Source organism: Lampetra planeri, chromosome 76 (genome assembly GCF_965212315.1).
Source record: "Lampetra planeri chromosome 76, kcLamPlan1.2.h2, whole genome shotgun sequence".
NCBI lineage: Eukaryota > Metazoa > Chordata > Hyperoartia > Petromyzontiformes > Petromyzontidae > Lampetra > Lampetra planeri.
The window spans coordinates 672,720-679,199 of record NC_136181.1 but is presented as its reverse complement, the minus strand read 5'-3'; positions in this window follow the sequence as shown (position 1 = coordinate 679,199).

Here is a 6,480-nt window from a genome sequence, read left to right as displayed (position 1 = left end):
AAGGCAATGCAAATAACATTATCAGAGCATGCTAGCTTCCATACTTTGCCACAAGCACAAGTTTAGCCACAGGGCGCCGCGGTGGCTAGATGTACACTCCCTCGCCTGGTACACAGGAGGTCGTGTGTTCGATCCCGATCCTGACGCCTGCTGCTGTATATTTAGAGTTTGCGTGTCTCTCTCCCCGTGGTCGAGTGGATTTTTCTCCAGGTCCTCCGGTTTTCCCCTCCACATTTAGAATCAACATCGCGCGTTTAGAGTAGTTGGTTGCTATACACTGCCACGTGATGATGAGAAGCCACTTCGCTGAGCTGCCATTTGCGATAGTCAGGTCGCTTCTGAAAAAGAGCCACATTGCTCAGTGGGCCTTACCTGGTAAAAAAAATGCTTATTTTAAATAGTTTACTTTGAATATATTAACACCTGTTTCATTGTCAGAAAGGTTAAAGCCTTTTTTATATTTTCATTCATTTCTATGCAGGCAAAAAGGTCCCATGGGTATTATCATTATTATCTATTAAATATTAACCCATTTAATAAAACGTAGAGGGATGCTTAAATTAATTTAGAGAATTGGAAGCATGTTTACACTTCACAATCAATTGTTTAATTAAAGAAGCATGAGGGTTAGCGAACCATTAATTGATGAATAAACTATTGTATTAATTGCGCGGTATGAACGTAATAATGTCGCTGTTGTAGGCAACAAAATAATACTCCGGATATTTTTTTGGGGGGAGGGGGGGGCGAATCATTCTCCAAGAAAGACAAAAAATGCCATTTAAAGGTTTAAGTTGTGTATATATATTTATATATTTGTACTTAAGAACAATCTTAAGAGAATTAACAAGAATCGCATTATAAGTTCAGCAGCGACACAATGAGAGCCGTCTACAAACGCCGACCCCAACGCTCGCCCCCCATTGGTCGAGACGCCTCACGCCACTTGGCCATTGCCATGGCGACGGGATGGGGAGAGAGGGGGGAGTGTGAGGGGAGAGGGGTGTGAGGGGAGGGGCAATGGGGAGGGGCAATGGGGAGATGTGGGGGGAGGGTGGATGTGAGGGGAGGGGGGATATGGGGGATGAGGAGAGGGGGGGATGGGGATAGGGGGGGATGTGAGGGGAGGGGGTATGTGGAGAGATGGGGAGAGAGAGGGGGCATGTGAGGGGAGGGGGGTGTGAGGGTAGGGGCGGGTGTTTCCCCTCCCCTCCATCCCAAATCCCACGGAACCCCAGCATCTCATGTAACACGTGGGACACACCCGTACGGCACCCATTGCCGATTCACTGCTGGATGGAGACCGACTGCCCTCCAGCCGACCAGTAGCCTACTCCTCCTTCGCCTCCTCCTACACAGATATAAGCGCACCTTATATAAGCACATCTTATTTCAGCAAAACATCACACTTGTCTGGGCTTCAGATCTGAAGCACACCTGGCCTTACTCCCACAGGATGTGCTTGTGTCCAGTTTCCATGAGAGGTCTGGAACGCTCTTCCTTCCGAAAATAGGAAGCTACTGGAGCAATGCACTTTAAAATCGTCTAAATTGACAACTCACTTCATTAGAATTGCTTTTGTGTGTTTATTTTGTTGTCCTTCCCCCGCACCTCCGATTAGCACAGTTCGTGACGTACGGTGCGATCGACGTTCAACATACACACAAAGAGACCCACGGAGACACCCATAGAAACACTCATAGAGACGTACAGAGACCCACAGATTAGCACAGTAGGCTATGTACGGTACAAAAGAAGTTCCACATACATTCACAGAGACCCACAGACATCCAGACCCATAGAGACCCACATATTAGCACGGTTGGCTACATACGGTATGAAAGAAGTTCAACGTACATCCAGAGGCCGCTCTTGACACCGCTGCTGGTACCGGTCATCGGCAAGTCGAGTCAGCTCCACATCCTCCCTGCGTATCCCATGATGAGATGATTTGGCTGCTATCAATGTCCACAGGATGATCAGACACTTTGTTGGGATATCATTTGTGGCCAGGTCGCTTCTAAAAAGCTGCTAGCTCAGTTGGCATTACCCGTTAAAATAAAAACATAGATTAGTTCTATTCGATTTTTGTTTAGTGATTTGTTTACCTTTCTTATACTTTGCACTGCTATCGTGTTTGTGTGTATTGTGTTTGTTGTTGTAACGTTCTGACCCCGTGCCCCTACTGGACAACTGCGTTAAAGAGCTTCAGAGCGCATCGGCTTCCTCCTGCAGTATAAATAAATATTCAGATTCTGACGAACACTTACACTGTGCAGCCACTCTGCCGATCCACTGCTGGATGGAGGTGGTTGGACCATACGTGACCAAGCTGGTCACTGGCCGGACAATTGTGTGAAGGGGGGAGACAAAGACTGATCCACGGTACCACTCGCCACTGATGTTAGCCGTGGGTGGATGGGATTGGAACTCAGGTCGCCAGGATGCAAACTGCCTGCAGTGCGTCGCTCACTGCTGCACCACCTTGCCCTATATTTGACAATTACCTGCTATATGTAAATACTTGATGCGAGTTGTAATGGTTTATAATTATGTATCGCTTAACTGAGTCTCAGCGTCATGTTTTTGCTCAGTTGGTTCCTGGGTTCAGGTTCACCGTGCAGAGACGAACCAACGTCCTCTATCTCTATAATGAGGATAATCGAATTATAATTATCGCACCTCCGATTAGCATGCTTGGCTATGTATGGTGTGAGAGAAGTTGTACATACAAACTCAACACGGTTTACTATAGCGAAATAATATGAATCTGTACTTCGACTGGAGGAGGAATCCCTTGATCGATGAAGCTCCTTTTCACATATGTCCAGTAGTATCGATTACACGGGTTAGGATAAAAGTTACAAATCACACAAGGACTAAAGGCGCTTTATCATCATCGTCATCATCACCACGATCCATGGGGCAGATGGCCCGTAGTAGGTATCCTCTGTACATTTCGTCATTTGTTTCAATTTGCTCAGTCTTGTAGTGCCAACATTCTCAAGTAGTGCCACATATTAGTGGCACCAATCCCTGATGTCGTCGTCAAGCCATTCTCTGGTGGAGTCTTCCTCTCTCTCCGTTTCCTTCCATTTTTCCGAACAACAACAACACTTTTTTATGTTCCTGCAGTTGTCCATCCTACAAACGTGTCCAAATATGCGCTTTATAACAAAGCTTAAAAGCGGTTACACAATAAGAGTGATTTAGATGGCACGGTGCAGTGTAATGTTTGTAAGTTGAACTTCTCTCACACCGTACACAGCCAACACGTTCCAATCGGAGGTGCGGGGGAAGGACAACAAACTAAACACATGAAAGCAGTTTTAAACAAATGAGATTGACGATCTAGAATCTAGATGATGATCTGAAAGTACATCATAGCTCCCAGTGGTTTCTTAATATTGGAAGAAGAGCGTTCCAGACGGCCGCAGAAAAGCATCCGAAAGCGCGCATGTGCGGTGACCATCTTTGTTCGATGGTTATCCAAAAGCCGCTGCGAGGATAACTGGAGTTCGCGTGATGATGGTTTATTCTCCTTGACGAGATCAGCGAGGTATTGTGGTTAATTTGCGACAAGCACTTTGTGCGTAATGAGTGCGACCTTATAATGTATTTGTTCAGCAACTGGAAGCCAATGCAGCTCGGCGAGCACTGCTAGCTGATAGGGGCCGCCGCGGTGGCAAGGTGTTAACTACCTCGCCTGGTATACAGGAGGTCGTTGGTTGGATCCCGACCCTGACGCTTGCTGTATATTTGGAGTTTGCGTTTCTCTCTCTCCCCGTGGCCGTGTAGATTTTTCTCCGGGACCTCCGTGTTTTCCCTACATAACTGTAAACATTACAGTATTTGGTTGCTATGAATATCTAGAGTATACGCCACTTCGTTGATCTCTTATTTGTGGCCAGGTCGCTTCTGAAAAAGAGTTACATAGCTCAGTGGGCCTTACCTGGTTACATAAAATAAATAGTTGAATTTAGTCTCTCCCTCCCCGCCCTCTCTGAATGCGTGGGGTACTTGGTCCACGTGTCCACACGTTACCCGCACTTTACCCCACCATAGCGAATTTCCCGACCCGAATATATGAATTAGGCAATACGGCTTTTGGGGTCACAGGGCAAATAAATACATAAAAACAAATGTAAATAACGATAATAATACTACTGTTTGATCTTTATAGCTGATTATACCTGTTGCAGATATGCGTGATCATCCCCCCATCTACTCCCGCATTGCCCCCCCCCAACCAACCAACCTTCTCCCCACCCCCACGATCCTCTCTCCCAGTTGGGGTAATTATCGGTCACTGCCCTGTGCAGAACAAAGGGGACCCCCCTCTCCCCCCTCTCCCCCCTCTCTCTCTCCTCTGCACGGCCACAGAGCGGCCCATTGAGAGGCAAACGAACCAGAGGGGAGGGGCTGCCCAGCACCACCTCGCTCCTACCTACACGAACCGGTGACGGTTCTGGGTTCGAGTTCCAGTGTCGGGACTGGTGCCGGTGCTGTTGGCGGCGTTGGGTTCCACTCCCAGTACCGGTGCTGGTTCTGGTGCCGGTGCTGTTGCAGTGGTGGTGTCGGTCCTGGGACTCGGGCCAGTACTGGCACCGGTTCATAGTGCCGGTTGTCACTCACAAGGAGGCTGTGAACATCGGCGTTTTAGCAAAATCGTTAATAGCATGGCGTAGAACCGTAAAATAACCGGTTACCGGTTTTGGCGCACAGGGCGGCAGGGTATCTGCATGATGGTGTTCACACGGGTGCCTCGTTCACGACGAGAAGAGTCCTGGTTTCGATTCCCGCCTTGGGCTCCTGTATGTGTGGAGTTTATGTGAACTCCACGTGATCTGTAGAGTGCCAGAGTGAGTGTGGGTGAGTGTGGGTGAGTGTGTGAGTGAGTGTGGGTGAGCGTGTGAGTGAGTGTGGGTGGGTGTGTGAGTGAGTGTGAAAATGAGTGTGGGTGAGTGATTGTGTATGAGTGTGGGTGTGGGTGACTCAACCTCAAATGAGTACCTGGTGCGGTGTGTAAAACATTGCCACTGGGGAGACACTCACCTGCCGGGCGTGGTGCTGGCCACCCACCCCCTCGTGTGCCGTGCTGGCTTTCATTAGTGCTCGCTAACAGCAATTGCCCCAACAGTCTGTTCAGGCTATACGGGGGATATTTGTCTTTGTGTGGGTGAGTGTGGATGAGTGTGTGAGTGAGTGAGTTTGTGAGTGAGTGTGGGTGAGTGTATGAGTGAGTGTGAATGACTCTGGGTGAGCGTGTGAGTGTGAGAGTCCGGCAAATCAACCTCTTATCTCCTCGTTGGTGCCGGACGGTAACACTGTGGTGAGCAGTGCCATGGGGGGAGGGCAATTTTCGATTGGCCATTCCCCTCATGGCGTTTGTAGCTCTGGACTGGTGGGAGGGGCTGGTAACCCCTCCACCTTCAATCCAAGTGTAATAAGGGACTCGATCCTGGTTCTGTCTCCGTCGTCCTTTATTCGGGTTCTTACACCTTTCCCGCACGGCCCTCGCTCAGAGCTCTCCCCTTGGCAGCTCCATAGCTGCTCTCGCTCCCGTAGCCTCCACTCCTCTGCAGCTCCGCTGCAGATCCCCGGTGCAGTCCTCCGGCTGCCCTCACTGCAGCTCCACCGCTGCCCTCACTGCAGCTCCACCGCTGCCCGTCGCTCCTCCGTGCTTGGTCACCGCTGGCCGACGGTGCCAAGTCTTATCCTCCGTGTAGGTGGCGATCTCGCCACTCCTCGACCTCCGCCCTGCGTGGCCTCACTCAAACTCTGTCTCCCACACTCTCTCGTCTCTTCCGGTATCTCTCCCTTAAGACCTCACCCCTCTCTCCCAAGTGACTTAACTCCTCCCCCCATGACGTCATATCCGCGAAGCCGTTTACGCCCGCATTACACCACCCTCCCCCGTAGAGAAAATCCAGCCGACCTCGGCTGAACAATAACGAGACAAGTAATGCGAGCGAACACAACCATCACACATTCAAGGACAACGAAGCATACAATACATATAACAACAAGAACAACACAACAGTAACATTTAACGAAATGTAAGGGACTTTGAGCGCGTTCGGGTCGCCGGTCCGTCCCGGACGGGCGGCGGCCCTCCTGCAGACCGGGAACGTGACGGAGTTTTAGGAGCGACAGAATGAAGTCCTCCTGTCGCTATTGGAGGCCCGTCAATGTCCCGGTCCCGTGTCCCTGAAGGCCCAGCGTCGGGGGTGCGTTGCGATCGTGTCTGCAACGGGGTCGGAAGGGCGGCGGGGCTCGGAGTCCCCGCAGCCGTGGTAGGCACACCCCGAGCAGAGTCTCCTGTCTCCAGCAATGTCACGGCCGGCTTGTCTGTCCTGGAGGATCCTTCCATGGCACATCCGCTGACGAGGCCTCCTGCTGGGGTTGCCCCGGGACGCGGGCCCAGCAGTCCCTGGCGTAATGGCCTTTACGGCCGCAGCGGAAGCAGTCGATGTTGTT